Source organism: Chenopodium album, chromosome 6 (assembly GCF_948465745.1).
Source record: "Chenopodium album chromosome 6, dcCheAlbu1.1, whole genome shotgun sequence".
NCBI lineage: Eukaryota > Viridiplantae > Streptophyta > Magnoliopsida > Caryophyllales > Amaranthaceae > Chenopodium > Chenopodium album.
In genome coordinates this window covers 17,398,498-17,424,133 of record NC_137839.1, presented here as the reverse complement: position 1 = coordinate 17,424,133, position 25,636 = coordinate 17,398,498, and the positions used below count along the sequence as shown (strand labels likewise).

The 25,636-nt window shown below is 35.8% G+C and overlaps 1 protein-coding gene and 1 long non-coding RNA gene across 7 annotated transcripts in view; one reads left to right on the top strand and one right to left on the bottom strand.

Moving 5' to 3' along the window:
• The window catches only part of LOC145635929 (protein FAR1-RELATED SEQUENCE 8-like), a 31,132-nt gene extending 5,648 nt beyond the window's left edge, over positions 1-25,484 (bottom strand). The window contains exon 1 of the mRNA XM_081687305.1: positions 25,405-25,484. The gene's annotated coding sequence lies outside the window, so the exon portion shown is untranslated. The remainder of the gene's footprint in view (positions 1-25,404) is intronic.
• On the top strand, positions 782-6,627 carry LOC145634684 (uncharacterized). Of its 6 annotated transcripts, XR_014113483.1 has the most exons (8): positions 782-829; positions 1,632-1,741; positions 2,055-2,141; positions 3,622-3,714; positions 3,861-4,087; positions 4,225-4,311; positions 4,617-4,830; positions 6,283-6,627. It is a non-coding gene; the product is annotated as an uncharacterized LOC145634684 (long non-coding RNA). The 6 variants fall into 6 exon arrangements; XR_014113482.1 differs by lacking the exon at positions 782-829 and having other exon boundaries at positions 1,030-1,741; XR_014113480.1 differs by lacking the exons at positions 782-829; positions 1,632-1,741; positions 2,055-2,141 and adding exons at positions 2,275-3,216; positions 3,313-3,501.
• Positions 25,485-25,636: the final 152 nt, after the last annotated feature.

Here is a 25,636-nt window from a genome sequence, read left to right as displayed (position 1 = left end):
CCCAAACCGGTCAACGTGAGTCAACAACCTTTAATAAGAGGTCACCTTGACACATGTCAGCTTGTCATTGGTCCAAAAAAATAAATTTTAAAAAATAAAATAAATTAAAAATCAGAAATAAAAAAAAAAAAAATCCCCCCCCCCAAACCACCAGTTCCCCCACCTAAACCACCCCCTCCCCTTTCCTCTAGCCCTCCCACCCCCGAAAATACCCCTCACCCAGCCGGAAAACTCCCCCCACCCTCCGACCACCACTCCCCCCCACCCTCCCCCTCCCTTCCCCCACCCACGGAGGGGGTGGTTTGGGTGGCGGTTAAGGAGGAAGGGGTGGGTTTTATGTTTTTTTTTTTTTAATTTTCAAAGTTTTTTTTTTTTTTAATTTTGGACAAATCATGTGCTCACACGTGGCTTTTAAAAAACATAAAAAAAAAATTAACCTTCTCAACAGGTAACCGGTCATTAGGACTGAAGAAAATGAAGACCCCCCAAAGTTCGGATTATTTCAGAATAATCCAAAGTTGGGATTATTGTACCAAAATTGATGAAAGTTGGGATTATTTTTTCTAAGTTATTTGCATCGAAAACTTATTGATTCTATTTTTTGAATTGGTTTACTTCATTTCGGCTTGATTGATGTGGATTCCTGTTGGTTCTATTCTTTTGATTGGCTTAGCGTGTATTGAGTTAAATGATTTAAAATGCCATTGTTTCTATTCTTTTGAGTTAAATGATTGCTTATTGAGTTGATTGAATTGGAAATCATGTTTTTATCTGTTTTGAAGTTTAGAGCTATTTTTTAGAAGGTTCAAGTTCTTTTCGCTTCTCTCTGGTATTGCACTTAATTTATTACGGGTTTTATGTGATAATTTAAATTTGTTCACCATTTGTTCAATAATTTTCTCCCTGAATGTTTTCATTTTCTTTTGTGATTTTCATGTTAGCCGACCCCACTTTTGGGATTAAGGCTTTGATTGATTGATTGATTATTATGTAAGCCCTTGCTTTGCGCTTAATAATAGCTTATAATGATCTGGGCTGCAGGATTAAGAGCTGGTTGAGAGCATTGGCATCCTCATGCCCTCATTACGCGGTAGTCCAAAATGGAAAATATTGGTTGTTCTAAGTTGATTAATGATTTTTGTCGTCAAGATATTACACATAATTAGAATAACACCTAGGAAATACCACGGGTTCCACCCATATACGAAAGGATGGTTGGGATGAACAATCTCGCGTCCTTTGTATAAATAATTACACAATAAATCTGTAAGAGCTAAGTGCCAAAGACTCAATTAGCATTGTTGCTTCCTGAAACCAACTTTTGTTTACTTTGCCTCTACGAGGTCAAGAATTTGTGGCACGTTAGCAGACCTCAAAGTTAGTTATAAGTTGTTGTAGACTCCAAATGATGCAATTAAATGTACTGAGGAAGTAAAAGAAAAGTAGTAAAAAGAAAGATAAATCCTTTTTGTTTATAGATGTGTAGTTAAGTATTTGAGAATCTGGTTATATTTATTGTCAGCTTTATAGAATTTGAGGTCATTAGTCATTGAGTTATTCAGTGACTATCACCATATCTTGATGTGTGATTATTTTTAGATAGTAAACAAGTTCTCTTGTCTCTTTTGCAGTTATTTTCAGGGTTTATGACTTGGATGGCAATGGAAAGGTGAATTTCAATGACATCATAGAAGTGCTCAGTGACATGATTGGTTCATTCATGACTGCTGAGCAAAGAGAGGTATGGAGAGTTTTACAACTACATTCATTTTTTGCTTTTTGTAGAGAGCTCATGTGGCATTGTACAGATGTCATGACCTGTATAATTTCCAATGGTGAAAATTAATATAGATAGTTGGCTTAAGTAATAGTGTCATAAAATTTGGAAAATGGGGCAAGGCATCAGTATCTCATCATGTAATACTTTAAACAAGCTATTTTTAAGCTGCAAAATTCTCTGAATGCGTTTCCTCTCAGTGTGTGAAGTTGTTGTATTCATTTATGCTAGAGATCTTATCAAATTGATTTTCTGATGTATATTTATCATGCTTTAGGGGGAAATTAATTGATGCATACAGATTTCTACATGTGGAGAAGAAAACGGAGTGTGGCTTCTCATGGTCTAGAAACCCAGTTGGAAAGTAAGACACTCAAGCTTTTAAGGCTTTAAATGACTTTGGATGCTTGTCGTATTCATTATATCGTACTTGTAGTAATAAGTTTACATCTTGAATTTCGGACATCCCTCAACTAATTTAACAATATCATAAGTTCTCAAATCTTATTAATAAAGCAGAGAAATAATCAAGCATCAATCACATCAATGCCAAAATTTCAACCTATATGCAATAATACTGAGATTACTGATTGTTCAGCAAGCTGCCATTAATATTATGATGAGGAGCACCAATTTAGTAAAATATGGGGGACAGCCTCTATGTTCATATAGTTGATTAACCCTTATTGCAGTTTAATCTTAGTACCTATTAAAGGCAGTTAAAAAAATAGGCTAGATAAGCCTATTACCAACAGCTCTGAGCCTCTAACATGGTTATCTTCTGAGTTATAACTAATCACCCTCTAATTTTACACATGCCCAACAAACTGCCATGATCCCAACTTTGATCCATATCACCTATAGTTCAGCTTCCCACTAATTCCTAATCCAAATAAAATGTCAGAGACATGATTCCACCTCAGATCATCTGATTCCCTTTCTTAATACTTCGTATTTGGTTTAAGCATTAAGGTAATATATTTTTTCCTTTCCAATTTATGTTACTTAAAGTATAAGACAACTATAAGCAAGAAGGAAAATACTTCCTTAACTTTCTGTTCCCAAAAAATAATTTAGAGGAGAGTAAGGGACAACAATGAGAGGGAGAAGGAAAGTGGAAGAAGGAGAGAAAAACATTTTTAGGAGACGATTTTTAGAGTGTAGTAGTAGTAGCAGCAGCTACAGTAGCAGTAATGGCAACGGTAGTAGTAGAAGCTGCAGCAGTGGCAATAGCAGTAGCAGTGACAATGGTAGTCGTACTGGTAGTAGTAGTAGTAGTAGTAATGGGAAGAATAGTAGTAGTATTGGAAGAGTAAAAGCACACGTAGAAAGACTATAAATTCCTCAAAATCATGAAAGGGAAGCGATAAATAGACAAAGAGGAAAAGGAAGGAGGAAGGGAATTAGAAAGAGACTTTCTGAAACACGAGTGAAAGCAGGTAAATATATATCTTCTTATTGTTGTATAAATTACACTAACATGTCAGTACTCTAAATCTTATAATGAAAGCAAGTTAATCTTATAATGAAAGCAGGTTGCAAATTGGTTTAGTATTGATTCAAAAACTTCATCAGAAACCACATCTAAATTAGCAAGGTAGAAGCCTTGGGGATCTAAAGAAGAGATAGGAATATGTTGTGAAGCTCAACGTCAATATTCCAAGATGATCATCATTTGAACCAAGGCTACTGTTAACGAAGATATGGTGTTCTTGGGAAATTTGGTAGCCTTGGGTTTTATAGTAATAATGGGGCTTTTCTCTCCTTACCCAAGTAGTGGTATAAAGCATGTGTATCCATATCAGATTAATGATTTTCAGTGTTTTTTTTTCTTCGTAATGCAGGTTCTGGTGTTGGTAAATTGCGCGTGAAAAAATGATTGAAAGTCTCTGAGAAATTTCGAGACCTTTTGATCGTTTTGCTTACTTGCATTCTGGGTATGTCTCCTATTCATCAATTAATTCAAAACTTTTTCATGATTTAAATTTTAGGATCATAGATTTGGGGTTTGGGCAATTATTAAATTTAGCTTAAAGCTTCTGAAATGGTGATTTGATAAAACTTTGTTGATGGCATTTGGCAGAGTAGAGTTTAATTTGAGTATGGAAGCCGTTGCAGGGAAAGCCTCTACGCCCTATAACAAGTATAGACTAAACAACCCTAGCCGTGGAGGAAGCAGAGAAAAACAATAAAGTTGATCATGTTTGACATGCTGCCCTTTTTGCTGATGGGTATGATTGTTCTTTTGAAGTTCTTGTTGAGCGTGTCATAAATTTTGGAAAATGGGGCAAGGCATCAGTATCTCATCATGTAATACTTTAACCAAGCTATTTTTAAGCTGTAAAAGTCTCAGAATGTGTTTCCTCTCAGTGTGTGAAGTTGCTGTATTCATCTATGCTGGAGATCTTATCAAACTGATTTTCTGATGTATATATATCATGCTTTAGGGGGAAATCAATTGATGCATACAGATTTCTACATGTGGAGAAGAAAACGGAGTGTGGCTTCTCATGGTCTAGAAACCCAGTTGGAAAGTAAGACTCAAGCTTTTAAGGCTTTAATTGACTTTGGATGCTTGTCGTATTCATTATATCGTACTTGTAGTAATAAGTTTACATCTTGAATTTCGGACATCCCTCAACTAATATAACAATATCATAAGTTCTCAAATCTTATTATTCTTGAATTCTCTCCCCTCCCCCCATCCCCTCTCCCCTACCCTCAAGCTAACCTAGGAATTATCTTGTTAGGGAATCAGAGAGTACCATTAGTTGATGTCTAGAGAACTATTCTTATAGGATGTTAGAGTGTATCTGACAGAAAATATGGTATGATGCAGGAAACTTCTTATGTGTATGAGAGCTTATTAAGGCCATTTTGTCGAAACATGAGACGGATATGATAAGAACCTGCAAGAGTTGAGATATAGAGGTTGGGATGTAGCCATTTACTTCTGGCAAAATTGCATTGAAGTGGGATCATCAGCAATTTTCAATAATGTGTTTGATTACATAGCCAATTAGTCTTCTAGGCTTAGAGGTGGTGACACAGTGGTATGATCCTTTCTCAATATTTGTCGTCTGCCTATTGGATATATACAATTATACATTGAGCCTACCAAAATTGTGCCAGAATCATACATGCCTCAGTTAAAGTCGAATGCCTCATGAAAGGAGTCATAATTCACTATGATTAACCGATGTTTGATGTGTGCTAAATTACATGTCTAAAAGTTATAATTTGCACTTCAAACTTCTGACAGGCTAAGGAACCTTTCCTTATGAACTTATACCTGTTATTGTCTTCTTTAGGTATTTATTTATCATGGGGTAATGTCTGAGATGTTATTTTTCTGTACAATTGAAAAACATGTATGCAATGAGTCAGTTGGCATTGAAGTAGTGTTATAGACACTCTTTCTGGTAGTTCCTTACTTAGATCTACAGTTTGATTAGAAACTATTAAATTGGAGAGTAGGGATGATTAAGATTCAGCTTTATGATTAGTTGGATTTACAGTTGATTAGAAAACTACTAATTTGAAGAGTAGGCGAATTTTCGTTGTTTGTTATCGATTGATTAAGCTTCATGTTGTTTATATGGGTTTTTATTTGTGAGTTGACTTCTAAGTATTTGAAATGAAAGATTTGTTTTCTAGAATTTACTGTTTATCCATCTTTTCTGTTTTCGCTTACTTGGAGTAAACAAAGGTCTAAGGTTCTATTTGCCTGAATTTTGTTTTAAAGTTCTTAAATTAACCGGGGTTGATTAAGTTGGGATAAACTTGATGTTTTGAGGATCTAATCGAGCACTACAAATTATATTCGAACTTGATTTCTACCTTAATAAGTAGACATCATGAATAAACTCTGGTTAATTATGAAATGCTACTATCGAATTTGTCTTATAGATATAATATTTGTAGGTTTGGAATTATTAATTTTCTGGGAATCCTTGCAACCAAGAGGTGGGAAGTCTCCCCACTTGGTCTTCTTTAGTAGATTGTCACATTGCTAGCTCATACTCATTCATTACTAATGCCACATTGTTAGCTCATATGCAATAATTATGTCATATTGTTTGCCCATTGTCATTATCACGGTATATGTAATGCCCTGATCATGGGAATAATCTTGGATTCACTTCGTTGAAATTTGCTTAACCATGTACTTTTTTTTTTTTTTTATACTGTAAATAAATGTATCATATGATAGCTAGGGATTTACCTTTGAACCTTGTTACTTTTAAGGTGCTGCGGAAATGACAAATTGGACATCTTCATGGGGTTAGCTCATGAGAGATTTCTATTGGTTTATTCATTTGTATTTTTGGCTGGTTGAATTACTGCTTTACAAATGATTGTTTTGATTTTCATACAAGTTCGCTTTAGATGATTTTGGTCAGCAATAGCACACGTCTAATTGATTTAAAGTTTTTGAATTGTTGTTTTGACCTTTCTTGTGCTTGCAGTTTTAAATTCTTAAAGTTATTATGTGTTTGTTTTAGGTTTGTGAGCTGCCAGCTCTTCTTGGGTGTGCTCATTGATGATGCTGATGGTGAAGTTGAAAGAAGTTCTTCAAGAAAATGCAGATATTTTGTGTTTGTTTAAGTGTTTAATTGCAATGGAATGGTTGGATAGTTAAAGTTGTAAGCGTTAGCACCAACATGATTCCGAGTTGTTCTTACATTCATCTATCCTGTTATGTATAGGATATTTGTAGGACTCTTGAAAAATGGTGTCATCTCGAATTTGTTTGTGTTGATATAGGCTTTTTATCTGGTTTTATTTTTGGCTCCAAATCATTAATTAAGTATTTAAGAGCTGAATAACTTATAATAATTGTAACTAGGTTAGCACCCGTGCGATGCACGGGTTTCACAGTAACTTATCTTTGGATTTTTGTACTGTTTTCACGTTTTTTTTTTAGCAAAATAATAGATTCATTTTTTAAATTAATTACCTAAAAAATAGTAATTATCTATTTAAAATTAATAAGCATTTTGTTTCATTAAAAAAAAAAAAAAAACAAAAAACAAAAAGCATTTGAGCGGGAAATCTTTTCATAAGATAACGCCACGTATACAACTTTGGAAAAAGATGACATCAGCGGTTGCTACTTTAGTATAAGTTACAGATATATATCATATAAACTAAAGTTATGAGAGTTTTAGCAATCAGATTTGTTGCTAAAATTTTGTATGTGCAATTTATGTTTCAAGCAAGAACTTTATTTTTGGAGCCTAATTTGACAATTCTACTAATTGAGTAAAGTGTGATTGCTACTTCAAATATCAGTTTTACAATCTTTGGTTTAATTTCGCATCATCGCATGTTTAAATTTTAGTACATCAACTAGTTTAGTCCCCGTGCATTGTCCGGATTAAGTAGCTATTATTTGTTTAAATAATTGTCCAATTTTATATTCAAAAAAGTGTAATCATAATCTCATTAATTAATTTTGAAAGAAGTATTGTATTTATTTAGTTTGGAATAGTCCTCAAAAAAAAAAAAAAAAAAAAAAAAAAGGATTATATGAGATAAAAAATATTAAAAAAAAAAGAGAAAAAATAATGATGTCAAAAATAGTTTAGGCGGGAAAATTTTTAATAAAAAAGTGACATGTGTCCCTTTATGATGTCAGCAAGTTTTGTTTTCGTAATAGTTAATAGATCTAGGGGTCTTCTTTGACAGAATATTGAAATATTGGTTATATTTACTATAGATAACTGTATTTATGTGATAATCGGATTACTTTAGAAAATCGGGTCAATTTGCTTTGGAGAGAGACCAATAAACAAAAATAACATAAAAAAATCAAGACAATTAGCTTAGAAGAGAGAGAGAGAGAGAGAGACCACTTAAGAAAATCAGGGGAATAATAATTACTACCTCCGTTAAATGTTATCTGCAACTTTTACTATTTTAGTCCGCTAAACATTATGTGCAACAAAAAAATTTCTTTCCTCTTTTAGTAAAAAAATACTAGTCAAATGTCAATTTTACCCTCATTTAAAAAATTAAAACACATTTTACCAACTATAATCAAATTTAATTAATCACTAATTTCTCACCCAATTATTACCCCAACCAACCCAATCTAATTTATCAACTCGATCTTCATCTTCAACTCAAGAACCCCAAAACCACCTTCATCTTCATCTTCATCTTCATCTTCCCCCATATTTTCTCTCTCCTATTTCCATATCATTATCTCTCTTTTTCTTTCTCTCTCTTCAACTTTCAAGAAATTGAATTTGTGATGGGTTTGTTGAATTGTTGGTGATGATTTCGTAGTGGGTTTCCGTCGGATCTATGCGGGCTTTCATAAGAATGGTGGTGGTGGTGGTTTCTTGGGGTTGATGGTGGTTTTTTGGGGGGTTTTGTGGGAGTTTTGTGGGGTTTTCGTGGTTTCGTGGGGGGTTTTGTGGGGTTTCGTGGGGGGTTTCGTGAGAATGGTGGTGGTGGTTTCCGTCGGATCTATGGGTTGGTAGTGGTTTCGTGGGGGTTTCGTGGTGGTTTCGTGGGGCTGGTGGTGGTTTTGTGGTGGTTTCGTGGGGCTGGTGGTGGTTTATGGGGGTTTCGTGAGAATGGTGGTGGTGGTGGTGGTGGAATTCGTCGGATCTAAAATGGTGGGGGTTTCATGGTGGTATCGTGGGGTGGTAGTAATGGTGGTGAAGCCGGCGTTGAAGGCGGCGGTGGTGTAGGTGAAGGCGGTGCCGCGGTGGTGGTGTTGGTGAAGGCGGTGTTGGACTATTGGCTGGTCTTGGTGGTGGCAGTGGGTGGTGGTGGCTGGTCTTGGGGTGGTAGTGGGTGGTTGATTAAATATCCAAATATTCTCTATCCACCTTAATTACATGCCCCTAAAATACATTAATCATCATTATCAAATTTTGCATCGTGAACCGCAAACCCTCCCAAAGTTGCAGAAAACATTTAACAGAGGTAGTATAAAAAAAAAACCTTAGCTTAGGAAATGCTTCCTAACATGAGTGAGTGTGTGTGTGTGTGTGTGTGTGTGTGTGTGTGAGAGAGAGAGAGAGAGAGAGAGATTACTTAAGAAAATCAAAACAATTAATCACTTAAGAAAGAAAGAGAGAGAGAGAGATATCACATACAAATGATCACTTGAGAGAGAGAGAGAGAGAGAGAGAGAGAGAGAGAGAGAGAGAGAGAGAGAGAGAGAGACCAGTCAGACCACTTAGGAAAGATCATTGGAGAGAGACTACTAAAAAAGATCACCTAATAAAAAAAAGGGAGACCACTTAGGTATATCAGTTAATAAATTAAGAGAAAGTAGCTTTGAAACAGAGTTATTGAAATATTAGAAAGTAAGAGAAACCACTTCTAAAAGATCACTTTAAAATAAAAATCACTTCAGAAAAAGGAAATTGCTCAAGGAAAAAGATCACTTATGAAAAGTCACTTAAGAAGAAAATTCACTTAAGAAAATTAAGAGACCACTTAAGAAAAGTCATTTCAGAAGAAAAGCCACTTAAAACAATCAAGAGACCACTTAACAAATCAGGACAATTAGCTTATAAGAGAAAATAAGGCAATTAGCTTATAAGAGAAAATAAGGCAATTAGCTTGGGAAAGGAAGAGAAAGAAAGAGTGAATGAGATAGACTGCTTAAGAAAGATCACCTAAGAAAATTAGGGCAATTAACTTAGAAAAACATAATTTTCTAAGGAAAAAGGCTTAGTAAAATGCAAGAGAGAAAGAGAGACAACACAAGAAAGATCACTTAAGAAAATCATGGCAAGAAAAATCACTTATAAAAATAGGATCAATTGGTTTTTGAGAGATGAGAGACCAATTAAGAAAGATCACATTTAAAAAAAAAAAAAAAAAAAAAAAAAAAAAAAAAAAAAAAAAAAAAAAACCTAGGCAATTAGCTTGAAATAGAGAGAGAAATATCAATTAAGAAAATCATAACAATAAGCTTAGGAAAACACAATTAGCTTATTAAAAGGCTTACGCTTAAATGCGATACAGAGGGAAAGAGAGAGAGAGAAAGAGAGATCATTAAAGAAAGATAACTTAAGAAAATCAAGATAACCAGCTTAGAAAAACACAATTAACTTAGAGAGAGAGAGAGAGAGAGAGAGAGAGAGCACTAATTAGCTTAGGAAAAGGTTTACCAAAATGATAGCCAAATAAGCTAATTACATTTTCTTAAGCTAAGTTATTATTAAGAAAAATTACTAGAGAGAGAGAGAGAGGGAGAGAGCGCACGTAAAGAATATAATTTGAGAGAAACCAATTAAAAAAGACCATTTAATAGAAATAAAGATGCCACTTAAGAAAGATCATTTAGAAAATAAGAGAAATTAGTTTAGCAAAAAGAGTTATTAAATCCTAGAGAAAGAGAGAGAGAGAGAGAGATGCCACTTGATAAAGATTACTTAAGAAGAAAGACTACTCAAGAAGAAAGAAAGATCACCTAGAAAGATTAATTAAGAAAAAGAACAATTAAGAAAAACACTTAAGAAGAAAGAGAGAGAGAAAAACAAATAAGAAGAAAGAAAGAGAGAAAGGGGGGAAGATCTATATATATATATATATATATATATATATATATATATATATATATATATATATATATATATATATATATATATATATATATATATATATATATATAACTCCGGCTATGACCAAAACAAGTTGACGCATGTGCAGTATACGGGGATAAAAATCCGGGTTGACTTAAAGGAACTATGACTCGATTTAAGGCATATTTATTAGTTCAAATTAATTAATTAATTAATTAATTCAACAAAGTCCTTTAGTCATTGGTTAGTTTATTAAGACTTATTTACAAACACAAGTCAAACCAAATGGTTAGCTTAGTCACATATAAGCTATGCACAAGTAAGAGATGCACAAGTAGTCAAGTAGTCACAATATGATGCAATGAGTTTGCAACCTAACCATGGCTCTAGTTCTCTAAAGTTCAAGGATATGGGTTAGTCGAAGAGGGTCCATGGTTATGAGTCTGGATGCATCGCGCGGAAGCCTTACCTTTGGAAGGGTTGGCGCGTATGGATGAGACCCCGCAAGTTAAAAAACTAAAAATCGTATGATTTATGATCGGTGCATATATATGTATTTAGTGTACATATATACATATATGTACATATATGTACATATATGTACATATATGTACATATATATACATATATATATGTATATATATATATTTATATGCTGATTCTCTCTTTTCCTGGCATGCCATCTTTATCTTTCATTGCTTCTCTTTTTTTTTCATCTAGTCATATTCTTTCCTGATTTGCTTTGTTTCTCTCTATCTCTCTCCCATCCTCTTTCTTTAATTCTTTCTCTATCTATCTCTCCCTCCCTCTCTTTTTCCCTATCGTACTCTATCTTCCTCTTTTTCTGTCTCTCTTTCTTTTTCCCCCCTCTCTTGCTCTTTTATACTCCTCATGCTTCCTTTTTCCCTCCTTTGGCTCTCTCTCTAAAGATTTATATGACTATGGTTTTACAAACATTAAAAAAAATTCTCATGAATCTAGCATGATTTTATCATTGTGTATAAAATAGTGTTGAAATTTTTATTCTAATTGTGCTATTAATCAATTGACTTTCTCATAATTGTCACAGAAGTAATTGTCAAAATCCCCCCTCTTGCTTACTTTGTTTTACCTTCTCTTAGCTTTCTCTTTCTCTCACTCGTCTTTTGTGATTTTGAGCACATTAGAAAGCTTCTAAAAAGTATTATCATCTGCTTACTAAATTACATTTTATAAAGCATTTCCCGTGTTTAGGGTAAAAATTACCCCAATTATGTGGTCCAATCCCATGATGACACGTGACCCAATCAAGAGGTGACATGTGTCACCGTAGGAAGATGACATGTATTGAAGAACACAAGAACACATGAAATCAAGAGAGTAAAGACCTCCTTACATCAAGAGGCCCAAGATCCTAGAATGCCGCAAAAACGGCGCCCCCAGAGGACACGTGCCCTCCCCTGATTGCGCAGCCAATCATAACACTAACTCCTAGGTCACTTACCCTAAGGAGCACAAATCCCCACCCCTATAAGTACCCCAATCATTGATGATGGGAAGGGTGGTTTGTGACATACCCTAAAAAAGAGCACTAAAAGGTCCAACTTCTCTCTACTTTCTCTCTCTACATTTATTCCGTTTTCCAATCACTAACTTGATCATCGGAGGCGGATCTCCGACCACCAGAGGTTCGTGTTTTTGCAGGTGCGAGTCTCATTGCCGGAAGAGCATGACCAGTATCCAAAGGGATTCTTAAAAACCCCCAAACATTTGGCGCCGTCTGTGGGGATACTCGTCCATTATGGCAATAAATGGTCAGACACCAGGCGCCGACCTTGGCCCCGACCAGGACGACCATGTTGAAGATATAGTCATAACGATTCATTCTAGCGATCCTCTAACCGCTTCATTCCATGAGGCCGAGGATCCTCCAGTCACTGCCGGTTCACTTAAGCTCGCTTTGAACAAGCTCCGAAAGGAGATGGAGAGTAAGAAGACGTCTTCTAGGTAACCTCCCAGGAAATAAGGGGAGGGCCAATAAAAGAAAATTCAGAGCAAGGGGACTAATGCCGAAGATGCTGGAAATACCCCGTACCGCCGGCATGAGCGTTCACTGAGGGTGCTAAGGGCAGATGTGTCCCGACTCCTCGAGAAACCGCAGTCGGCTAGGAGGCAGACCAGACGACCTCAGAAAGAGATTACTGAGTCGTCTCGGCGTTGGAGGGATGCTAGAGAGTACATTCGGCACAAGCAGCGTGAACGAATAGCTTATTCGGACACGGCCTCTACACCGATTATGCCGGATGATTTCTCAAACCATACCCCCTCCAAGCATACCAGCTCAACCATGACCAGCAAAAGTCAAGCTTATCGGACTTGAACTCCAGTTCCAGTTCAACCATATCAATACCAAGCTCCCCAGAATTTCAATACTTTTCTGCCGCCTAACCCTCTTGTCTTTGGATAGTATGGGCAGTACGGCTAGCCATTTAACCACGCTGCTTACCTGGCCGCACCAGCTGCTCAACCACTGCCCAAGAGAAGCGCCCATGAAGAAAAGGCGGGCCTGATCAGGCGGTGCCTCGCCCGATCGGGCACGTGTTTCTGGGTAGAGTTTAATCGTCGTTTTGATTTGTTTAAGCTTAGGATTTTCTAGCTTAGTATAAATATGAAAGGAATGGTGTCCTTCGAACAAGTGTATTATTCTGATAGTGGGTTCAGAATTATTAGAAAGCTAATATATTCAGTAAGGTCAAGTGATCGGAATGCCTGGGTGGAGGCCGCTTCCAATAAGTAATATTAATGCATAATTAATATCACAGCTTAATCTTGACTGAACCCTTCGGGTCACACCTAAGAAATTAATGTGCCGACACGACGAATTAATTCGGAAGGAATTAATGAGTCGACCGAGTAATAAATATTTAGATGTCGTAAATTCGAGCTTAGAGCGTCGAAACTGAGCCTCGGAAGTCGAGTCGAAAATAATAAGAAAATGAGACGGCAAAACCGTAATAAATCAACAATGACCAAAATACCCCTAGCATCAGTATCACGAGTCCTAGGGGGTATAGCCAAGCTAGCAGCCCGCACCAAGTGCGGGGCTTGCTAGCAAGCTGCGGCTAGCAGCCCGCACCTAATGCGTGGCATGCTAGCATGTTGCAGCTAGCAGCCCGTAAAGGAGTTATGTTTTTGTCGTGTGCAATTACTAGATATATAATTGGATCAAATTATCAAGATAATTAAGTCCGGACATTTGGGTCGTCGTTTTTCCATAGCTAGAGGTACTAACGATCTTTGGACTAGTAAAATTGGCCAAAGCCCAATTGGACGGATCCTATAAGGTCACACAAAGGGGATAGATCGAGCATTAGAGGACGAGGCCCATCATGGGCCTCATCTCTCTAGGTGGCCGGCCATGTAGGGGATTAAGAGGGCTTTTGGGCTTCGTGCCCTAGTCTAATTATAATGGGATTATAAATAGACTAGGTGCCTAGGGTTTGCATGTATGCAATTAATTGATCTTTTGATCAAACCCTAATTAGCAAACACGAAACCCAACCCCTCTCATACTCCTCTCTCTCACGGCTCTCTCCTCCTCTTCGGCGCATGGTGGTGTCTCGTGGTGGTGGTGGTTCGTGCGGTAGTTAGTTGTCCATAAAGGTGGTGATCGCGGTTTTCCTCAATCACTCGACCAATCTAGTATTGGTGGACGGCTCGTTCGAATCTCGTGGACTAAGTAGAGGAGCAACATTTGGGGCTCTATTCTCTCCCTGATTTTCCTGTCGAATAACTACGTGGAATTCACGCTTCAAAGGTATGATTATGTATCTTGTGTGTTATGCATGTGATTCTTGGGATTATGTGCTTAATTGAATATGGTTCATGCTATTTCCGCTGCGTAGTACCTATAAACTCCTATAGTGGTATCAGTTTGCCTCTTGCATGAACGCGCTTGATCATAATAATACGATTATTTGATGTCCACGTTAATTTTATAATCAATTAAGAGGGAGAAATTAATTTAATTATTGTTTAATTGTTATAGTTAATGTGACTAAACTTTTGGAATAAATTAAATGCGATTTAATTATGCTCAAATAGCCATGAAGAGGACCGAATTAAGCCCTAAATTATTTGAAAATTTCGAACCCTAACCCTAATTTACTCGAATATTCCGAACCATATTAGCCTTAAAAATATGATTTTTGATGCTTCTTTTGGTCGATTACGTTTTAAATTTGTTTCATAATTTTAATTGGATTGATTTATGCATAAAAAATGTTTTATGTATGATCATCGATTTAATTTTAAAAGTTAGAATTAAATTAGGATTAATTTTATGATAAACCCTAATTTTAAAGTTGAATGTGATTTAATTTTAATCTTATGGACTGATTTAATTTAATTTTGATAAGTGTTATTTTAATTAAAATAAACCACAAAAAAAAATTTATTTTAGGTCGGCAACCGCGGCTTGGTGCTGTAGCCACGGTGGCTGCCGATCAGGTGGCAGTCCGAGAGGGAGGGTGGAAGGGCAGGAGGTCCGAGGTGGCTGTGGGCAGCAGCGTGCAAGAGTTGCACGACTGCTGCCGCGGCTGCCAGTTCTGCTGTTGATGCTGCTTATGCGGCAGTGGCTGCCGTAAGGTAGCTAGCCACCGTGACTAGCCAACCACGGTGGCCTGCAGATCAGCAGAAGCTGCTGCCTTACGGCAGTGGCTGCGGCTAGAAAAAGCAGCCAGCCACCGTGGCTAGCTTCGGCTAGCAAACCACGATGGGCGGCGTGTGTGGCACGTTCTTAAAAAAAAAAATTCTGTTTTTTGAAAAATGTTTCAAGATAATTACAAATTATTTTGGGATAAAATCAGTTTTATTTTGGATAAAATCTTTTGTTTTAGGATAAAATCAAATCTTTCAAAAGTTGTTATATTTGATATTATCCATATTTAAAGTTGTTAAATTGGTAATTATCCCTAATTAAAGTGGTTGATTTTGGATAAGATTGATTAGGATATTCTGAGCATATTCCCAAAGGATAATAATTGATTTATGTAATGTGATTATCCCATAATTAGATTAGGATATAATTGATTTTAAAATTATTTGATTGGCTAGTAATTAGGATAGAATCTCCTAAATTTGTTAGGATAATCATGGAAGATTAAATATGATTTATCTTTCTAGATTAAAATATGATTTGATTCTATCTCATGACTAAATTAAACATATGATATTTTATAAAATATCATGAATAATATATGATATTATCTAATTATGATTAAAATATAAGATATTTAGGAAATGCGTTGACTTAATTATGAACATTCGATGTTGTAGTTTAGACAAGCATGTTGAGTGATTTTTTATATGACACTTTTATAATATATGATATTATGTTTCTATATATAGACTAGTATGGCCCATAGATTCTAAAATACGATCTGCGCATCGTGATGTATTTTTGTAATCTAAATACGGTCTGCGAACCATTAAGTATTTTTTGTAACTTTTATTTAAAGTAAATAGAATAGTTATTTAAATAGTGTTAGTCCAATAAAGCCCATGAAATGAAGGCCAAAATGAGCAAGGTGGATAGAGATCCATGATGATTCAAGTGGGAGCATTTTCATTTCTAGTTTTCTTAGGACTAAGGGGCCATACTATGTCATGCTTTATTTTATTGCATTAGTAGATTATGCATGTTAGATTTTATTTATGTTGATTGATGATGCGCTAGAGTTCACTAAATAATCACAACATAATAAATCTAGGTCCTTGTAATATTGAGATTGCTTTACGAATCAAAAACCCGATGAAACCTTCGATATTTATGATGGGTCATGCCAAAGTAGGGTGTCATATTATATCTTTGGGGAGTGGGGTTAAACAAATTTTACAATTTTGATTGGTTATGCTCTACAAGGTTACTTAAAGAGTTTAGAACCTTGAAGCAAAGGGAAATAATTAAACATGTGATGGTTAATTATTCAACCAATAGTTACAAGAGTTGTAATCAGTAAAGAGTTTACTCACCTTGAAAATGTAATGGTTGATAGTAGGGCCAAAGTCCGGTCAATTATTGCACAAATAAAGGGTCTTGGAATCACTTAAAATTCAATTGGGATCATTTAATTATTGAATAAAGTGCTTTAAAGTTACCTAACTAATTCGTTTATGGTACTTTAATTTTAAATTAAACATAATCATTAAACTTTGCCTTATTTTGACATAGATGGGTATCCATAATCATAATGACAACAACGTTTACAATCTTCGACCATTCCTTGAGAAGGATAGGTTAACACGGGATAACTTTTCCAACTGGGAAAGAATGCTAAGGCTTGTTCTGAAACCTGAAGGTAGAGAGGATGTCATTGACACCCCATTGCCAGGAACTCTGCCAGAAAATCCTACTGCGGCAGGGATCAAGAAGTACAAGGAAGCTCATGACAGAGTTGTGCCTATCACTTGCTTAATGATTTCTACTATGGAGCCTAGTCTTCAAAAGCGTTTTGTGGACCAGGATGCATATACAATCATGCAAGAACTCCGAGCTTTGTTTAAGAAACAAGCTAGAGTTGAGAGGTACGAGCTCCATCGTGAGATTCTCGTGAGATTCTGGATCGTAGGATGGAGAAGGGTGCCACAGTTCATGATCATGTTTTCAAAATGATCGGCCTAATTCAAAGTATGGAGAAACTGTGGCACCTATACAATGATGATATGTCAACTGACATCATTCTCCACTCACTTCCAGAAAGTTTTAACCAGTTTATTATGAACTTCAATATGACTGCAACTACAAATACTATGAATCAGTTGCATGCAATGCTGGTTAGTGCTGAAAAGCAAATCCCTAAGGAACCTAAGAAGGAAGTTCTTATGATCCAAAAGGGAAAGGGGTTCAAGAAGAAGGGGAAAAAAGCTAGTGCCCAGAGCAAGGGCAAACAAGTTGCCAAGGCTCCTTAAAATCCTAAGGCAAATCCAAAACCCAAGGCTGCAAGTGAGAGTGAATGCTTTTACTGCAAGAAGAAGGGGCATTGGAAACGCAATTGTCAGAAATACCTTGATTTCCTTAAGAAGAAGAATGGAGCATCAACCTCAGGTATAATGTTATAAATATTTTAACTTTCACTTAGGTATGTGATACCAAGTTGCAGTGCTTGACATTATGAATATTGTGCAGGAACTGCAAACAAGTGAGGCTAGCATGGAGATGGAGCTTGAAGGTGCACTAGAAGTGTTTGAGTGGCCAGAGATAGCTTCATAGTTTTGATTTCTGATTAGTTTATCATGATATTAGAACAATTTCCGGTTTTGATGAGACAATATTTCAGTTTTTGTTTGAATACTGATTTGGTTTACTTGGCTTGGACAAGTGTTGATCCATGACCAAGGTAATAAATTGTTTTCATTTTGCTAGATATGAGTTAATTTTGTTTTATGAGATTGATATAAGTAGATCACAAAATAAATTTAGATGATTCAATGTAAACTTACTTATAAACAAGGTAAGGTTAGGTCACATAAACCATTTGCACTTCCAAAGTTGTGGATGGACTCTTATTCTTATATGATTATAAATCACTTGAGAATTAGAAGTCATGCTTGATAAGGTAAAATGACCAAGTTACCTTTTAGTTGAAAGGGTGAAAGAGCTAAAATGACCTTTTGGAACACAAACATATTTCATTGCTCTTATTAACGATTTAAGTTAATATGTTGATAATTACTTAATTTAATAAAGGCTGGAATCATTAAAATGTTCAAAATTCCAAAATGAAATGTAAAATCAGTTTGAGATGAATAATTTAACACCACAATATGATTGTTGTGATAAATATTTAACTCAAAACAAATGATCATTTAAAGGATTTGTTGAAATTAGTTCACGATCCAGTAACATTACAATTAAAATGTATGTATGAAGCATGAATCAAATTTGCTTGCCATGGTTCGATCCAAGATTTAATGATTTATGAATATCGTTTGAGGATATGCATTAGAACAACAACAATTGCGAATATACTAACAGAAACTTAACCAAAGCAGTAGAAAAGATGTCGTAAATGTTATGGATTCGAAATGTTCCAAAGTTATCTTTTCTAAACAGGATTGAGGGAGTATGAAATCTATGTAAAATGTTTACAAAGATGACATAACAAACCCTAAATCAAAGGTATTATTCCTACAATCGCGTAGAAACAAAATGTTTGTTGCTCGCGATAGTGTCTTTATAGAAAGAAATGTCTTCCTACAAAGCCAAGTGGGAGTAAAGTTAAATCTCGATGAGATTCGAGACGAGCAACAAAAGGATGTGAATAACACCACATCAGAGACGAAGGCGCATGAAATCAGCTAATTTAATAAATCATGTGTCAAAGCAAGCTCGCTAATTCAAATAGCGAGGCTTACATCGTCCCACTTGTATGAAAGACTTCAAAGAGTTGAAGAGAATAATTCTATTGTTGCTCATACCTATCGTAGGTTACTCAGAATTTAAACAAACAGTTTGTTGGAACTCTAGTAAAAGATGGGTTTTAAAATTTTCCTATTGGAATGGTTGGAACCCATGCCCTACAAGCAAGCTTTGGACAAGTGCCAATTCAGGAAATGGCTTAAAGCCAAGAAATCCATAATGGACTCCATGTCTGCAAAGATGTGCTAGTCCATGATAGTCTTACAAATACGGTCAAACCTATTAGTTGTGTAAGCCTATTCGAATTATTCTAGGTGTGGAGATCAAAATCACTTTCATGAAATGTTCTTGATGGAGGGTATGTATATGATACATCCTTAGAGTTTGAAATCCAGAAATTCCTAGAAATGTTTTGCAAACTTCAGAAATTCATTTATGGATTGAAGTAAGCATTAGGGAGTTGAAACATTCGTTTTGATTAGGCAATCAAACAGTTTGATTTCCTTGAAAGAACAAGAGAAATCTTGTAGAGACAAGAATTTTAGTGGGAGCAATTGGTCTTCTTAGTCTTGTATGTAGTTGACATACAATTCATGTTAAATGACATATAAATGCTTGAATTAGTCAAGCAGTGGTTAAGAAGTCATTTCTATATGAAAGACTTAGGAGATGTTGGGTACATATTGGGAATCAAAATCCACAAAGTGAATCTTGAAGAATAATTGGACTTAATCAAGAGACTTATGTTGATAAGGTTCTTGACAAGTTCAAGAAGCAAGACTCTAAGAGAGGATGTCTTCCCATGTCTCATGGTATTACACTCAGTAAAACTCAGTGCCTTCAAAAGCTAGTAGAGTTGAGTTGTATGGATAGTGTACCTTATGCTTTTGCAAAAGGGTCCATTATTATATATGCCATGAAATGTACAAAGCAAGATGTTACATATGACTTGTACATATGTAGCAGGTTTCAAGCAAATTCAGAATAAGCATGCTGAAAGTTACCAAGAACAAATCCTTGAGTACTTGAGAAGCACTAAAGGAATTTTTCTAGTTAATGGTGTTTAAGGTAAACAAGTTGTCGAAAGGTTATACGGATGCAAGTTTTTCCAAATAGACAAGATGGTTCTAGATATTGATCTAGATACATTTTATGTCTGTATGGAGAAGTACAGTAAGCTTGAAGAGTTCAATGCAAAGCGTTGTTGCATACTCAGTGTAAAGAGGAAGTTCGGATCAAATTGTCTTGTGACTAAAAGGTCACCTTTGCCAAAAACAAAGGAGCTAGGGTCACATCACAAATCCAAACTAATAGATATGAGATATCACCTCAGTTATGAGATCATCGACCAGCGGGAGGTCATGTTCTGCAATGTTTTATTATGAGTGAGAAATCACTAAACCTCTTCCATAGACTAAGGTATGAAATTCATATTAAAGTCTTAGGATTGAAGCAAGTTATGTAATTTAAGTTGTGTATGTTTTGAGAAAACATATTACTCCCTCCGTCCCAAATTACTTGCAACGGTTTGACTTTTTGCACTATTCACACATCTCCCTTTGACCATCTTTTTTAACTATTATATGAAAGTAAATGTAATCATGTAAGATGTTGTTGGGTCTATTTTAATGTATAGTTTCTTAATGTAAACTTTTTATAACTTATATAAATATATAATAAAAGATATCAACGGTCAAACATGTGCATCGGCAAGCGTGTCCAGTCAAAATGTTGCAAGTAAACTGGGACAGAGGGAGTACATAAGAAATGCATCAATTTGCATAATTATGTTTAAAACAGAAATTATTATTTCTCTTATTTAATTATGGTTTTGGAAATTAAATAAAATGTCCATAATACTTGTGAATTGATGGGCTCATCAGGTTGATGACCTGGTGAATGAAACCCTACAGGTGAACAAAATTCATATATTATTTAAGTTCCTAGTTCGAGATCATTAAAGTGGACATAAATGATTTCAATAAATGGACTAGCATGTAAGATTGATTGGATAGTGCAGTTTCATGGGCTATAGGGGCATAGTGATGCTCGGTTAATCACTTAAATATGCACGAATGATGCATGATCGAACTATGGACCTACCTTGAAGTTCAAGTATACAGCTTCCGGATATATTAGTGGATTCCTCTGACATGAGTGGAACATTGATTTCATTCAATGGATGTTATGACTGTGGTACACTCAAACGTCTAGTCGTAACTAGAGATTATAAAGGGTATTTCCTGTTTATTTCAAAAGTTGAGTGGGAGGCTTGTTGCCACAAGATTGGATTAAGTCTACCTATTTAATTAGGAAATGTGTCATGACCACTTGAAGAGGGAGAATTCAAAAAATACGTGGCTGCGTTCAAATGCATTACTCAGTAATCATTTGGTTTTGTAATTCTAACTCAGATTTCAAGTAACGATTTGTAGATTAATATGATCTCGACATGTGATGCAATCATATTATCAAATCGACACATATTGACTTAAGGAATTTGAATATTGCACACTTGTCTCAAACAAGTGGGAGGTTGAAGGAGTTATGTCTTCTTCGTGTGCAATTACTAGATATATAATTTGGATCAAATTATCGAGATAATTATGTCCGAATGTTTGGTTCGTCGTTTTGTTATAGCTAAAGGTACTAACGATCTTTGGACTAGTAAAATAAGGCCAAAGCCCAATTGGACAGATCCTATACGGTCACACAAAGGAGCTAGATCGAGCATTAGAGGACGAGGCCCATCATGGGCCTCATCTCTCTAGGTGGCCGGCCATGTAGGGGATTAAGAGGGATTTTGGGCTTCGTGCCCTAGTCTAATTATAATGGGATTATAAATAGACTAGGTGCCTAGGGTTTGCATGTATGCAATTAATTGATCTTTTGACCAAACCCTAATTAGCAAACACGAAACCCAACCCCTCTCATACTCCTCTCTCTCACGGCTCTCTCCTCCTCTTCGGCGCATGGTGGTGTCTCGTGGTGGTGGTGGTTCGTGCGGTGGTCGGTTGTCCATAAAGGTGGTGATCGCGGTTTTCCTCAATCACTCGACCAATCTAGTATTGGTGGACGACTCGTTTGAATCTCGTGGACTAAGTAGAGGAGCAACATTTGGGGCTCTTTTCTCTCCCTGATTTCCCTGTTGAATAGCTACGTGGAATTCACGCTTCAAAGGTATGATTATGTGTCTTGTGTGTTATGCATGTGATTCTTGGGATTAGGTGCTTAATTGAATATGATTCATGTTATTTCCACTGCGTAGTACCTATAAACTCCTACAGCCCGCACTAGTTGCGCGGTATGTTAGCAGCAGCCCGCACACATGTGCGTGGGCGTGCTAGTCGAGAGGGCTAGCAATAGCCTCGCAAGCAGCCCACACATTTGGTGCGGGGCTAGCTGGACCGAGAGCAAGGCAGCAGCAGTAGGGGAAGCCCACTTGGGTGGCTTGGTGCCCAAGTGGGAGTTGCCAAGTGGCGCAAGGTGAGGGAGAGAGTGGGGAGCAAGTTCCCCCCCCCCCTCCAAGTGGTCCTCACCTACTCCCTCATGTATGCATGACACTTGTTGATTTATTACTAGTTTGCTTAATTATTTTATTTTAGCTTTAAAATAGAATGTGAAAAATCTCATTGTCCCACGTTGATGGGAGAGAATTTCATACTCTCATCATTCCCTATAAATACCCAACTTGGGGTATTGGGAATGATGCTTGAGTAAGAGTTGAATAGGGCATTGCTATTGCAAAAACCCTTGAACTCATATAATTACTCGGGCTTAGTCGGGCCTTGCTAACCCCAAGGCAATGGACCTTAAGTCGGTGGTCGTGTTGCGGGTGGATCTCCGTCGGAGGCCGTCGTAATATCGAGGCTCGCTTTCAAGTAAGAGTTCTAGTGGTCGGGCGAAGCACGCGACAAAGGTATAATTCCTATTCTACCCTTTGTGTTTATTTAGTTATGCTTATGTGGTATTAATTATTGCGAGCGAGATCCTTGGCTCGGGTTTCTTCCGCGGTGAGTCGGACTCACCAAACCCCAACAAAATACGCTTTTGTTATGCGAGTTTGGCACCCTCTCACTCTTCCTTTCTCTCTCTATCTCTCTCTCCTACTCTCTCTTTCTCTCTCTATATTTTCTCTTTCTCTCTCTATCTTTTCTCTTTCTCTCTCCTCTTAATTAAACTCTTAGTATTATTTTCTCTCTTATTTCTCTCTCTACAACTCTTGGTTTAATTCCATCCCTTGTTTCCTTGAACTTTGGTATCGATTTCTTCTCCTTTAATTTCAGTAATTTATTCTCTTTCTTCGATCATGTATTATTCAATTGCTTTGTTTACTTTAGATTTAATTATGTGTGAGTAGTTTTCTTTTCAGGGTTTATGGGGATCCATAAATAATATGAAGGGGTAGTTTATTGTTGTCGATTGTCAATGCTTGATTGATTTTCTATTGATTGATTTAATGCTATGCAACTAGATTAGCGCTGGTCTATTATGTACGAGTTTAGCAATATTGATTCGAGATTCGAGAGATGAGAATTGATATTTAGGCTTAGTTTCAATAATCAGGTTAATTTATAAATGGTTAAGTCGAGATTCAAGAGATGAGATTTAATTCCGGTAGATTAATTTTTTAATTATAATACGTAGCGAAAACCCTTTATGATCTGGTTAATTGATGCATTGATGATTGATTTTCATGTTTTACCCTGTAGTATTATTTATTAGTGAACCTATGCCCTAGGTCCTTTATTCATTAATTTCTCCCTACTTTTTTTCTTCCCTACTCTAGATCTCATTAGTTTAGTTCCCTTAACAACAACAAATTTGGTTACTTGATAATTTAAATTATATTAATTAATTAGGAATAGAAAGACTCGTTTCCCTGTGGATTCGACCCTACTTCCCTATGTATATTTAGTTAGTGGTTTTAGGTAATACTTTTGATTGGGTGATACGACTTTAGCCTGTCAAGTATGATATAGTAGCTATAAACCAATTACCAGGTACTAAATTCTATGATATGTGGTCCTTTATATACTCATGCTAAACTAAAACTTTGAGATTTATCTGCATGGAAATTAAACACCTATAAGATACATGTTATATAGAATGGTCTCACATACTTAGGCACTTACAATAAGCTGGTTATGTAAGAATGTGAAAATCGAATGGTAATCCATTTCATTACCTCATTTAAGAAAATTTAAAAGATACACATTTTTGGAAAGCCTCCAAGAGCATTTTGACATTCAATTATCCTTTCGTTCTTTTTCCCTTTTTACAGGTTGATAATTTCATTTCAAATGAAAGGTATTGCTTTTCTATATTTTGTGAATATATAGTTTTTAATATTTGGTTATTTGTAATTAAATTTTAATAATTGATATTGACCAAAACTAAGAAATCTCATGCCAATAGTAATAGAAACAATTTCTTAAATATTTTGTGCATGTCTTTGTCTCTTCTTACAAGTGGAAGATTACAAGCACTATATAATTGATGACAAATAAATAATTTTTAGACCTTCGCTACCTCCCGTGTGAGTATGATTAGTGTCGAATCCACAAAACTAATGTTGAGAATGTTATATGTTATTACCACTTTCATTTAACACACATAGAACATAACTACACTCCATATCACTTGCTCCCCCCCACCACCTTTACTTCTCTTTCCCCTACTTATCACTCACTCTTTTTTGGTTTTGCAAATTTTAAGTCTTTTAATATTTTTGTTTATTGTTACCCGATTTTAAAATTGACCTCAAGTGCTCCTTATCTCTTTCTCTTCTTTCTCTCACATCGTCAAGTCACAAATTCCCTATTTCCCTCTAGTCCTTATGTTCCCTCATCATCAGCTCCTCCCTTACCTCCTCTTACTTCCTATTCTTCTCTCCTTTTCACTCATCTATTATGGTCTTGATAATCAGTTCGTCCTAATTGCTCCCTCACCCTTCCTCGCACCTTTTTACTATATATATATATATATATATATATATATATATATATATATATATATATATATATATATATATATATATATATATATATATATATATCTTACATGGTCATGGGTATTAAGATATTCTCTTTTATAATTTATATTTTTGTCATGTCATTTAAAAGATATTATGTTCTATAACGGTCTCCTAAAAGAGCTTTAATTGTCATGACTCTTCTGTGCCTTGTATGAATTGTATCCTTGAGGACCTCGATCATTCTTTATCATCTTAGCCATCACATAGTCATTTTTTTTGGCTCTCTTTCTTATTCCCCTGTCATTCCTTCATTCTCTCCCTTTACCCTTTCTCTTGATCCTTATTCTTCTTCTTCTCTCTCTCTATATAACACACACACTCATTAATGGTTTTAACATTTTTAGTAATCGTAGTCCTACGTGCCCCCTCCCCTCTTCTCAATGAAATGAAAACCCCTTGTATGGCGTGGAAATTGAGCTGAATTCACGTTAAATATTAAATGCCCCAATTCATAACAAAATTTCAGTCTAAGTGCATAAATAAACATTACCAAAACCCCATAATTCAAATCCACCAAAATAAATACCAAAAAAAGAAACATGAACAATGGACTAAACATAATTTACAAAAGTAAGATACTTGCCAAAGGATTCAAGGATACCGAAAATTGAATGCCTTGGAGGATCAAGAAACTCACTTAATGCTGCTCTTTCTATCGCTGTTAGCCTTCTCACTTTAGCTCCGAACCTTTTCACCTTGGCTTCCTTTCACTTTCCATCTTCCCTGGTTATTCTCTTCACGAACAAAGCAAAAATCATCGGAAAAAAAGTCAAAATTTGATTTTCACATGAAAATAAATTTTAGCAAAATAAGCAATAACCCACAACGTAATTAGAACAAAAATCTAGATAATGTGATCTAAGAGAGAG